Source organism: Hypomesus nipponensis, chromosome 11 (genome assembly GCF_054491055.1).
Source record: "Hypomesus nipponensis isolate SF chromosome 11, ASM5449105v1, whole genome shotgun sequence".
Lineage (NCBI taxonomy): Eukaryota > Metazoa > Chordata > Actinopteri > Osmeriformes > Osmeridae > Hypomesus > Hypomesus nipponensis.
Genome location: NC_140371.1, coordinates 22,867,429 through 22,880,100, shown reverse-complemented (window position 1 = coordinate 22,880,100; position 12,672 = coordinate 22,867,429).

Below are 12,672 nucleotides of genomic sequence, written 5' to 3'. Positions count from 1 at the left end.
AAAGTTGTCAAAAAAATTAAGTACTGATACCGGAAAAATCTACTTAAGTACAGTAACAAAGTATTTGTACTTCCTTACTTCCCATTTCTGACAAGCAGTGTCACAGAGGGCTTCACCTACGCCCAAGAACTGCACCTAAACCAACTTAAACCCTCAAGGAAGACAAGGAAAAACTTCCAGTGAAACTCAGAGAGGGCTCCCCTCTTCCAGAGACGGTCAAAGACACAGAGTGGTGCAGACCAGAGGCTGCACACAGTCATGCAGCAAGAACAGAGAAAAAGTGGACTGTAAAACACAGATATTGGATGATGTTAATTTAGTCTCTTCTGGTTACTTGTCTGCTAACTCATCATAGGACAGCTGGACAAGCTGTATTTTCACGTACATACATTACAGGTACATTGCTTACATAACATTTTTGTAAAAAAAAAAAAAAGGATTACCCAAGCTGTTTGAGTGATGAAGTCATCCCTTTTTTTGTGAACTTGCCTCCAAAAAGTGACAGCAAACGCACCTGCTCAAACCACCAGTAGGTTGCACCCTCGCTCCGTCAAAACAAGTTCACTCTCTCTCTCTCTCTCTGTCTCTCTCTCTCTCTGTCTCTCTCTCTCTCTCTCTCTCTCTCTGTTTCTCTCTTTTCCTCTCTTTCCCCTCTTTCTTTTTCTGTCTGAGCATGTGATTATTCTGAATTGTCCGTTATCTATTTCAGTATTGTCACCACCGCTGTTGTCAGTTCTCAATCTGACAGGATAGAGAGTAGTGAGCTTTATATTTTAAAGCTCACTACTGCATGAGGGGGTGGGGATGAGCACATATTATGAGTGATTGATCCCAATACTATGGTGATGCGCTGTCAGAGCATCCTGACAGTGTGTTAAACACTGACCAGCAGCATTTTACATTTAGTCATTTAGCAGACGCTCTTATCCAGAGCGACTTACTGTAGTACAGGGACATTCCCCCGAGGCAAGTAGAGTGAAATGCCTTGCACAATGACACAACGTCATTTGGCACGGCCGGGAATTGAACTACCAACCTTCAGATTACTAGCCTGATTCCCTTACAGCTCAGAAATCAACTGGTGCAGAAAAAAATTACAACTTTGTAGATATCCATAATTTTTTTAATGGCACTAGTTGAGGGCACTTAAGAAGCAAGCTGGAATTATTTAAAGCCATCTGTCAATTTCCTGAGAGAAGTGTTGGTAGTTGTTCTGCTGATGTGTTTAAAATACTGTGCGTGGGAGGAAGGCAGCAGCCAGCAGCAGAGAAAACAGCTTCTGTTTCTGAGTGTTTCTTCTTTTTAGGCAACATCTGCCTCTGCCTCTGCAATTCTCCCACTTAGACTCTGCTTGGAAGTGAAGGCATGGCACATAAGAGGCAGAACTTGAGAAACAGCAAACGGAGAGATGAGTATGTCAGTTGCTTCCTGGTAATCTCTCCCCAAGAGTCCACAGCCTGACACTAGTAATGCATTAGTCATCATCTCTCTACTGAATCTGTCAGTATTCAAAGTTAGTAAACTTCTGCATGACTCAAGTCTTGTTTTTGTGATATAAGTGATAGGATCGATTAATTTTGAAGATCTGGTCTGCGATTTCCAAAGAGCGCTTCCTGTTCAGAACCACGGCTCACTATCCGGTCCACCCTCCAGGCTTGGTGCAGAGGCACTGCTATGCATCTCACTGTTCCCACTTCTCTCCCCAGACTTCATTCTGAACGCTGGGCTTTCAGTAAATGATTGGTCTCTGGTGAGCAGTCAGACACAATTTCAAAGTCCTCTATGATTGTTATCCTCTGCAGAGATTGCCACATGTCCAGAGAGAGAGGGAGAGGCGAACCAGCAGAGGCACACCTCGTGCTCCTTGATAAGCACCGTCTCCTCCCTGTGCTAATCACACTTCAACACACCGAGCGGTGCAGCAACTTGCTGATGTAATTAAGCTTCTGTGAACACTGCAAATTAGAGGTTTAATTAAGGTGACAGTATACCATGGATCATGCACCTTCTTACAGAACAATCGATGCACAATATACTAGAAATTGTACGTAGTTCTATATTGTCAGAGTCCATCTTTAATGATATAGACCGGTTTAATGACATGAAAGGAAAAGTTAGCTGGAAAGGTAATGAATGAAAGACCTCGGTGTCACTCAGACAGATCATGGTCTCTGAGGGCTACTTCTGGAGAGATCGTGGAGCTTTGGAATGGAACTCAAACAAAGACAATGGTGAACCTGAAAGCCTGCCTGGGTTATCTGATGTGAAAGCCTGGGTTATCTGATGTGAAAGCCTGGGTTATCTGATGTGAAAGCCTGGGTTATCTGATGTGGGAGACAGCAGGCTGGATTCACATCAATCCCATGACAGAGAGCAGGGATCTGGGACCTTGGGGTAGACACACACTGACAGCAGGGAACAGTCAAGAAGAGTTGGATGTGATGAACCCCAGGGTGTGGGGAGGAAGAGGGGAGGAAGAGGCAGGAGGAGGGGGAGGAAGGGGGAAGAAGAGGGAGGAGAAGGGGGGAGGAAGGGCGAGGAGGAGAGAGGAGGAGGGGGAGGAAGGGCCAGGAGGAGGGAGGAGGGAGAAGGAGGGGGGAGGAAGAGGGAGGAGGAGGGGGAGGAGGGGGATTGAACACAAATTCAAAATAATACCACAACAAGCACTCACCATGTGCCAGCTCAAAATCTCATCTTAATCTTGCAGTATGTGAAATCTGCATAGAAAGCGTTCATAATTGTCATTCAGTGTGTTTTCATTCAGTGGCAGTTCCATTGATCTGAGGAGAATGTACCAGCGTGTCTCCTGACTCTCTCCCGTTGTGTTCCGTTGTGTTTTCTAGCAGACAATGACTGGCAGGAATAGGTGAGACAGCCAAAGATGTTGAATGAATCGCCTGTGGAGGTGAGCATGGGAGAAGAAGAGCAACACGCCAGCAAAACAAAAGACCGACATGAAGCCTGTCTCCTGTGAGCAGCTCTCTTGTCTCTGAGCAGCGCAGGCAGGCAGAGGAGGGCAGGGCCAAGCAGGCGCACAATGCACCTCCTTCTGGACAGCAGCCCGGACACTGGGAGAGGATTCTCTTTCCATTAAGAACCACATTAAAGTAAACGCAGGGCCCACACCTGGCTTGTCTCTCTTCTTGTCTCTTTCTCTCTTGAGCATTCCGATGAAACCCTTTGTTAAAAGGAGTCGATTTTACATTTAGATTTCCCAGAGAGCAGGGGACTGGCCCAGCTGCTCTCTGAACAAGCTGCTTTAGTTTCTGATGAGTTCACATCAGGTTGGTGAGCTGTTGTGCCACACAGGAGTGAACAGACCTACTGGGCCCCGTTTTCTTAACCCATATACTCATGAACCCTGGGGGCATATTCATCCTCCATCTACACACAAACCCAGTTCCATTCAATCCTTTAAAAAAAACGTGTTTTTTACTGTAGACTTCTTTTGGCTTTGTTTCTACCTTATCCCCCCTCCATTCCCTCAGATGATAAACAACACCAGGGTTGGTGATACACGTCTCCATGCCCATTTCATCAAGCCCTCTCTTCCCCGACACCAGCTACACCAGGAGACCTCTCAAGGCTGGTCCTTCTTACAGCCTGGGGCTAGTCCAGCCCTCAGATTTAAACAGCCAAATTATCCTGTTCTAAAGGTATAAACTTGTTTTAATATTCTTCCCATAATATTCTATGAATAAATACATGCAAAACAATTATTATTCATGTCCAATATTTTATTTAAATGCATCCACTAAGGTAAAAGGCATATTGAACCAGCTTACGTCACAACAGAGGAGGAAGAGGAGAGGAAGAGGAGAGGAGGAGGAGGGGGAGGAGTAAGAGTAACAGTAAGAGTAAGACTTTATTGATATAGCACATTTCATACAAGAATTGTAGCTCAAAGTGCTTCACATAAAATCAATAAAAACAATAATACAAGTGATAAAAGTCATAATTAAAATAGCAACAATAATATAACTAATAAAAGTAGTAAAACCCTTCTGAGATCAAATTACTTAAATGCTTTGGTAAAAAGGTAGGTTTTAAGCTGTCTTTTAAAAATGTCTAGCGTGTTTGCTTCCCTAATGTTTATGGGTAATTTGTTCCATAGTTTTGGGGCGTAATTAGCAAAGGCCGAATGACCAATCTTCTTATGACTGCTTCTGATGACCTCTAATAGGCCTGCATTTGATGATCGCAGTGTTCGAGCTGGTGTGTAGTTTATAAGGGAGTTAGCAATGTAGCTAAGTCGTCGACCGTGTAGAGCTTTGTATGTGAGGAAAATGACCTTAAAGTCAATTCTGAAAGTGACAGGGAGCCAGTGTAAAGTAGCTAGGACAGGACTAATGTGTTCTCTCCTTTTAGTTTTGGTTAATAATCTAGCTGCAGAGTTTTGAATGAGCTGTAGTCTTTCAGTGGTTTTCTTGGGAAGACCAGTGAAAAGTGCGTTACAGTAGTCCAGCTGGCTGGATATAAAAGCATGAATTAACTTCTCTGCATCATTTTGGTTTATGAATGGTCGTACCTTTGCTATATTCCTCAGGTGAAAGAAAGCTGTTTTGGTCACTTTATTTATGTGAGAGTTGAAAGAGAGGAGGAGAGGAGGAGGAGGAGAGGAGGAGGAGGAGAGGAGGAGAGGAGGAGGAGAGGATGAGAGGAGGAGGAGAGGAGGAGGAGAGGAGAAAGAATAGAGGAGGAGGAGGAAGAGGAGAGGAGGAGGAGAGGATGAGAGGAGGAGGAGAGGATGAGGAGAGGAGAGGATGAGAGGAGGAGGAGGAGGAAGAGGAGAGGAGGAGGAGAGGATGAGAGGAGGAGGAGGAGGAGAGGAGGAGCAGCCGGGCCTGAGCCTGAGCTCACTCGTTTTCTTCAGTCTTTGTTTCCCATCGTTGCCATGGGAGAACTTTATGAAAGTTTAGCTGTTCCTCTGTGTATTAGATGAAATTAATAGAGGGTTCAGCACGTGTATGTGAAAAATGGGTGTGATTAAAATGACAGATTTATAAGACTACCTCAGGCAAAAAAAATAGTGTGTTTTCTCTCCGCTTCATTATGTTGCCTAAAGCAAAACCTACGTCCCATTTCTGTGAAGGCACACACACACACATACAGACACACATACAGACACACACACACAGATCCAAGCAGACACACACACAAGTGAAACACACAAGTGAAGGCATGTGGCAGCCTCTCAGGTAATGAGCCTGTGTGCGTGCCTGTTGTGCAGGGCAGGTGAAGACAAGGCAGGTTGTTGCTATGTCACTTACGGTTTGATCTTAGTTAACTTTTTTCACATACTCGGCAAATGGTGGGCTTGTTTGTCTAGCACTAATTTATCATGCAAAAACTGACGACAGGCTCATTGAAATCCTCCCATTAGTGAGCTCATTAAAACATCGCAAACAAACTGTAGAGTTATCATAAGATAAATAATATATATATAAAACAGTATGGCTCTCCAAAAATAACTTTGTTTACAAGGAATTTGGATGTCAGGAAACCAGAATTTTCACAGACTCAAGCTAATTAACAAGGTTAACTTGGTGAAATTAGATTTGCATAGTTGTTCAACGTAGAATAACTCAAAATGACATTATATTTTTGCACTGAAGATGCTTTAATATTACAAGAAGATAAATCACCCTCCCATGTAAATGTGAGACCAGATGAGCATCAGTACCCATCATGCCCCTCTCCTCAGACACACCACAGGATCAGTACCCATCATGCCCCTCTCCTCAGACACACCACAGGATCAGACTTCAGGTTCCGCCAACCTCCACTTCTGCTTGGCATCTATGCAGGTCCAAGGCTGGGCAGGCTTTAGAAAACAGTCCAGAGGAGAGAGGTGACCCCTGGCTGGGACAGAGGCCCACCTGAGCAGAGACACCAGGCCTCTGTACTACGGTACTGCACGTGAGCCTGAGCAGAGACACCAGACCTCTGTACTACGGTACTGCACGTGAGCCTGAGCAGAGACACCAGACCTCTGTACTACGGTACTGCACGTGAGCCTGAGCAGAGACACCAGACCTCTGTACTACGGTACTCTCTGTACTACGGTACTCTCTGTACTACGGTACTGCACGTGAGCTCATTCCATGATTCAGCAGGTGGGAAAGGGTTTGACTTGAGTAACGGAAACTATTAAGAAGCAATAATTGGCATCCTGATGGGTTCTCCAGCCTCTTCAAGGTAACAGGGGCAGGCTGAACCACACGGGGCCTTGCACTGCCAACCCTCCAGCATCAGTTCTTCTGTCCTCTCCACCTGAGGAGGCAAGGACTTATGGAAGCAATACTGCTCACAGTTTTTTTTTAATTATAGACATGCTGTGCGAATAATATTCTTTAATGTTTAATTTTAAGACTTTATAGACTGTTGAAAGAGTGCTTTGCAAAAGGTGTATTTGTCCATAGACAAAATGAGGTACAGTGCATGTTTGTTAAAAGCAAATTCTAGAAAAATCCAATTACCTACAGAGCTCTAGTGATTTCTGTCTTCTGTCTCAGTCAATACTGAATGGATTCTGTTCATCTGAGTTTTTCCACTCCAAATGAACAGAACTATGTGCAATAGACGACCATAACTGTGTGCTTATGAAACAGGGAATTCTTTGAAGAACAACTGTAACAGAAAAAGAATTTTGCGCAAAACACTCAAACTATACAGATTTGTTTAACCTAATTAAAGTGCACCTCCTGAAAGAGTCAATATGGCCAACTTCTGAAATATCTCTGTGCTTCCCAAAAAACACAGAGATGCAGTCTGAAGGAATGTACAGATATGACAGTATGAGCATGTGCACAAACACACACAAATGCAAAATCATTACCTTCCTGGATTTAAACAGCTGTGTGGTTGTGGAAAAGCAACACTTTAGCAGTGTGAACTTTGTAGAAGTCGAAGTATGGATCTGGAAAAGATTGACAGTTTGTTTTTATGTTTGAGCTGGGTGATTACTTAAACGGTTTGTACTGCTGAGGCAGAGGAATCAGATATACAAACAAAGCTGGGATGAAATGCTTTGTTATCTTGTCTTAAAGAGCATGTAAGAAAGCAGATGTTATCTCTATGTTGGTTGTGAGTTATCACATGTTGAGGCATGGATTACAGATTTATGAACACAACCCCCCTCCCATCCCCCTCCCACCCCCCTCCCCCCTGATCCTCCCCCCTGGTCCTCCCCCCTGGTCCTCCCCCCCGGTCCTCCCCCCTGGTCCTCCCCCTGGTCCTCCCCCCCGGTCCTCCCCACCTGGTCCTCCCCCCTGGTCCTCCCCCCCTGGTCCTCCCCCCTGGTCCTCCCCCCTGGTCCTCCCCCGTGGTCCTCCCCCCCTGGTCCTCCCCACCTGGCTTTCCCCCCCGGCCACCAAGGAAATATTTGGAGATTCGTTTTTACAATTAAATTACGTTCTTGAGTGAAAGTAAAAAATACAAAATATTTGATATTTTTTATAATTGTTTTATTCTCCTTCAGAAGAAACCACCCTGAGAGAAACCCAAACACCATCAAGCCCAGAGCAAGCCCAACCACTGCAGAACAAGCCCAACCACTGCAGAACAAGCCCAACCACTGCAGAGCAAGCCCAACCACTGCAGAACAAGCCCAACCACTGCAGAGCAAGCCCAACCACTGCAGAACAAGCCCAACCACTGCAGAGCAAGCCCAACCACTGCAGAACAAGCCCAACCACTGCAGAGCAAGCCCAACCACTGCAGAACAAGCCCAACCACTGCAGAGCAAGCCCAACCACTGCAGAACAAGCCCAACCACTGCAGAGCAAGCCCAACCACTGCAGAGCAAGCCCAACCACTGCAGAACAAGCCCAACCACTGACAGACCCATGTCATCTATTATTCAGAGACCGGAGATATCAGTCTTAGCCTTGATGTTTCCGGAACTGCCACAGACTGATTAGAGACTTCAGACTAGATTGCTTGTTAAATCAAGCTAATTCTTTTGTAATTATAATCTGCCTTTAAAAACAACATAATGGCTGATTGATGACATGCTTATTAGGCTTTTGTGTCTTGTGGCCCCCGAGCCTTCCTCCTCTTGAGGAGCGCTCCCAGCAGGACTGGGTTCACACTGGGGCACAAACCTCCTATGGGATCGATACAAAACGGGCTTCCATTAAGTATGATTTGGTGAGGTTGTTTGGTAACTCCCCCCACACAGATGCAATCAATATAAAATCTCCAAGCTAGGATGCTCCTCAAAATAGTACCCCATTTTCTTGGATTCATTGAACAGAACCGACTGTGTTTGGTCCATCTACCCCCAGGACGAGCACCTTTTATACACATGGATAAGTTATGAATACAAATACCAATCCAAAGTCATAGAAATACATTTAAATTACAATAAACTACAGTTCACAGGCTTGGTGCACTTATTCACTTTATAGACTGGTTTTGTCCAAATTACATGAGAGATCTTAGAGGGATTGTGCACTGTAGAGTAGGTCTAAATGCATTGTGAAAAAAAATAATGTATATATATCATTTCATATTTCTATCATAAAGGGAAAACGCTTTTAAGATCTACAAAGAATGCAGTCCAGTGCTCCCCGGCCCTGATGGGAGCACCAGCCCCACACGTGGCCGGACTGACAGGACCGATGGAGGTCCAGCCCAAAGAGAGCCTCTCTTAGGGGCTTCAGAACATCCGTCTTGGTTAGGTCATCAGGGTGAGGTTGGAGGAGGAGGGGGAGGATGATTCAGTCATGGAGCAAATGTTCAACATGGCATTTCATCACTCCACCAATTAAGAGAAAGACCTTTTAAGCACGCCCTATAGAAGAAAAAAAGAAGAAGAAAATCATTACCATCACTCTTGTTCTGTTTTAACAAGAACAGAACATTTGTTTTCATTTAGCATAGCCTATAGCCTATAGCCTATAGCCTATATTATTACTGATTGGTGCTACCGGTAAGAACAGGCTTGCGTCAGTAAAACAGTGACGTGAAGTGTGCTAGAGGAGGGATGATCCAAATAGCCCTTGGTAGGTACGATTAAGCGTCAGAACTCCTTGAAGCGAAGACAATTTGAGAGTAAAATTAACCTTCAGTTAATGAATGAAAGCACAAAAGCTTTGATCGAGCCTTCTTTTGATCTGAATTTCAAAATCTGATTTAGTTTCTGATGTATTTTTTGTTTTTTTTGTTTTACCATCCAAAACACTGGAGGATTTACAAGGATTTATAATCTGTGTCGGCTATAACTCCAGGAATTGTGTGTCTGGTTAGATGATCTCGAGAACAGAGACAATGAAGTTGGAATGGCAGGTGTATGGCCCCAAGGACGTGCAGTTATGCCTGTCTGAAACAAATCAATAGAAATACATAAATGCGATATATATATATATATAAATTGCCTATAGTATTGGTTTTGCGGCCTTGCGTTCGAGCTCACGAGGGACTGCAACTAGCGTTTGTTTGAAAACCAGCAACAAGACATTTATAAACGGACAGCATATGACTTTCTTTGTGCATTTCCCTATTTCTAAATTAGACGTTTCTAAATTACAAAAAGGGAAACGTTTTTAAGATTATTTGTGATCTATTATTAGTTGGGGTTGATTCAATTAACATTTACATGGATTATAATGAGGATGCAATCATCCCAAATGTTTAAAAAAAGTAGTGTAACTAATTAGGTACCTTTCTACAGTAGAATACTTTAATTTAGCAATTAAAACAAGTGTGCAATTAATTACTTGCACTAGTTATTATATGACTTAGTAATACAACAATTACTCCACTGTAATTATATAATCTCAAAAATGTTTAATGTTCTTAAACAACAAATGTCTTAATCAAACACCCAGCTGTCTGCAGGCTGGGACTGAGGGCTTTTATTTCTCCTAACTTTTCATCTCTGAGCTCAGTATAAGGACTGCCATTCGTGTAATGAAATCTTGCCAGTAAGTGATCAAACACTTAACACAATTGTCTGGCTCTCAATGAACTGTAGTTTGGAAAGCAATGAGAAGCAACCATCATAATTTTAATCAGAACATGCAAGAAAGCTTTCACTGGTGATGCATTAGATCATGATGCTTGTCTGTGGACGTAACCAGCATTTTTTACTTCAAAGAAATGACTCCCATGCACACATTCCACAGTGACTCCCTCATTAGATAGAATATAATTGCCTCGTATAAATAATTCAGGCATGGGATTGAGGATGAGGTTACTTCTTAACTGAGTGGTTCCTCAAAGGTGTCGGGGTCTGTTTCCCCTTTCACAAGACGGGCAGCCAATGGAGACTCCTAGTTTCAGACCTCTGAGCTTGATTAGCTGTGATGCGCAGGTGGGGAAGAGTCGTCAGCAGAACACACACAGTACCTGCCTGCCTGCTCGCCGCAGCAGTTTGATCAGTTTGATCAACCTACCGTCTTCTTCAGACAACCGCCTGGTGGTCCCACCGCTCAAGACCGCCCGGTCCCAACACAAGCTCTTCTCCTGCCTGGCCCCCCAGTGGTGGAATAAACCCCCAACCTCCATCAGAGACACAGACTGTCTCTCCACCTTCAAGGAAGGCTCAAGACGCACTTGTTCCGGGAGTACAACTGTACTTTGAATGGTTTCTTTTACCCAATTGTTAGTTTCCTCAAGGATCACAATGACCCTTGCTTAGAGACTTGTTGCTATTGTGGTTAGTGGTAACTGAGTTAAATTTTTGTACTCGCTGTGAAATAATGTTTTTATTGTTGCTTGTTTTTTCACAGGCCCACACACGCTTGCACTTAGAGATTCATGTTGTTAAATTGTAACTTGTTTAACTACATGCTCTTATGGTTCTTCCCTTTGGCACTTATTTTGGTTGTTCACAATATGTGCTTCATGTTTTGGCTACTCGCAATGTTTTGGGGCTATCTTGTTGTTATTATCAGTGACCTATGCACTTTGTAAAGCTCTCTCTTGGAAGTCGCTTTGGATAAAAGCGTCTGCTAAATGAATACATGCAAATGTAAATTGTTATGGAAACAGGATTCCTCAATAATTAAGATATTTGTATTTACAAATCTCAACTGGACATTCCGTTTGTTTCCAGTAAAGTGTGTATTTATTCGCATTGTAAGTTTGCACAGACAAGGAATCTTCCTGCCAAAACAAATTCCTTGTTTGTGCAAACTTACATGGCGAATAAATCCCTTTTCTGATTCTGATTAACCTCCCTTCAGCTCAAAGAGGATTTACACGGTGGAACAACAAAAGGATATCATATTCACATATACCAAGCTGAAGTGATGATTTTTTTTTACTGAACTCACACAAAGAAATAATGACTGGGGTTAATGACACAGAGAAAAGGTCCTGGGTCAGGCTCTCCCAGAGGAGCGACTACGATGGTCAGATTGGGCTCTGTGAAGGAGATAAGGGCCTTTTGATCAAAAGGACTTGATTTGCTATCTTGTTTGTCTGGTGCAACCCACTTCCTGCCGCTTATTCACGGCAGCCAAGGCATGTGTCCTGGATAGTTGTTTAATAAAACAAACGGTCTCACATTAATGGATCCATTTAAAAATGTATATATTTAAAGAGGCAAATGCCCAATATTCTCCAAACTGCTTTAAGAGTGTATTCAGTTGTCAGTAAACACAAAGATTTTTGCATCTGTATTCAAAAGCATTTTTATAGATTTGAAAACCGCTTTGCTAAAAGGTTTTCTTTCACTGTATATATCAACTCCAGCTTCTAGGATCTGGAAGTTTGCTGTACCACGCATCCATAGCCCCCGGCCACGACAACGTCTCTGGAGATCTTTGAGTCCGCAGTATCAGTTTCACATTTCACAAAGTCTACCCCCGTCTGCCCCCGTCTGCCCCCGTCTGCCTCCGTCTGCCTCCGTCTGCCTCAGTCTGACTCTTCTCTGATATATAAAGATGAAATCTGTCCATTAAAACGGTCTCAGCGAGGCAGGGAACTTCTATCTCATCTGTCAGGGTCAGCACTTTCCAAAGTGTTGGTGGTGCGATGGAGGAAGCGCTGAGTGCATGCATCTGTCACAGCGTGAAAGCTTCACTGTCACAGCAGTCCACTTCTCGCTGGCTGCTGGTTTTGTCGAACCAGGGCTAACGGCAGCGTTGCCACAACACCGGTTCCCCTCATTAAGAACCACAGAGCTTCGTTAGAGGCCCGCTAACGAGGTGATAAACAAGACAACGAGAACAATCAGATGAAACACAGGCACAAGGAGAAATTGAATTTATTGCACTGGGACTCCAAAATGTTACCTATTTTGACTAAAGGATGAAGCTGCAATCTCATTAACAGAACATTGTAATTGGGTGTTAAAAGTGTTTAATAGTCTGTGTTTGGTTCTGTTTTGCCCTCCAGCCAGCATGGGTACAGTCAGTGTTTTGCAGGTGTGGAGCAGGATATCAATATTGTAGGAGGTGACCTGTCACATTAAAACTGAATGACTGTGGCTGTCCCAGCCAGCCTCAGCTGTGCAGGTGTCCCATCCCCCTGTGTTTAGGCCTGCTGTCAGTCTCTGTGAGAGTCAGTCTCTACCTACCCCTGCTGCCTGGGGCAGCAAAACAAACATTTTAGCACTTCAAGGTCCTTTCTCCCCGAAGGAGCTGTGAGCTGTGAGCTGTGGACACAGACAAGCGCCGGTCCCCAGTTGTGCATTCTAAAGTACACCTTGTCTTTGCTGCA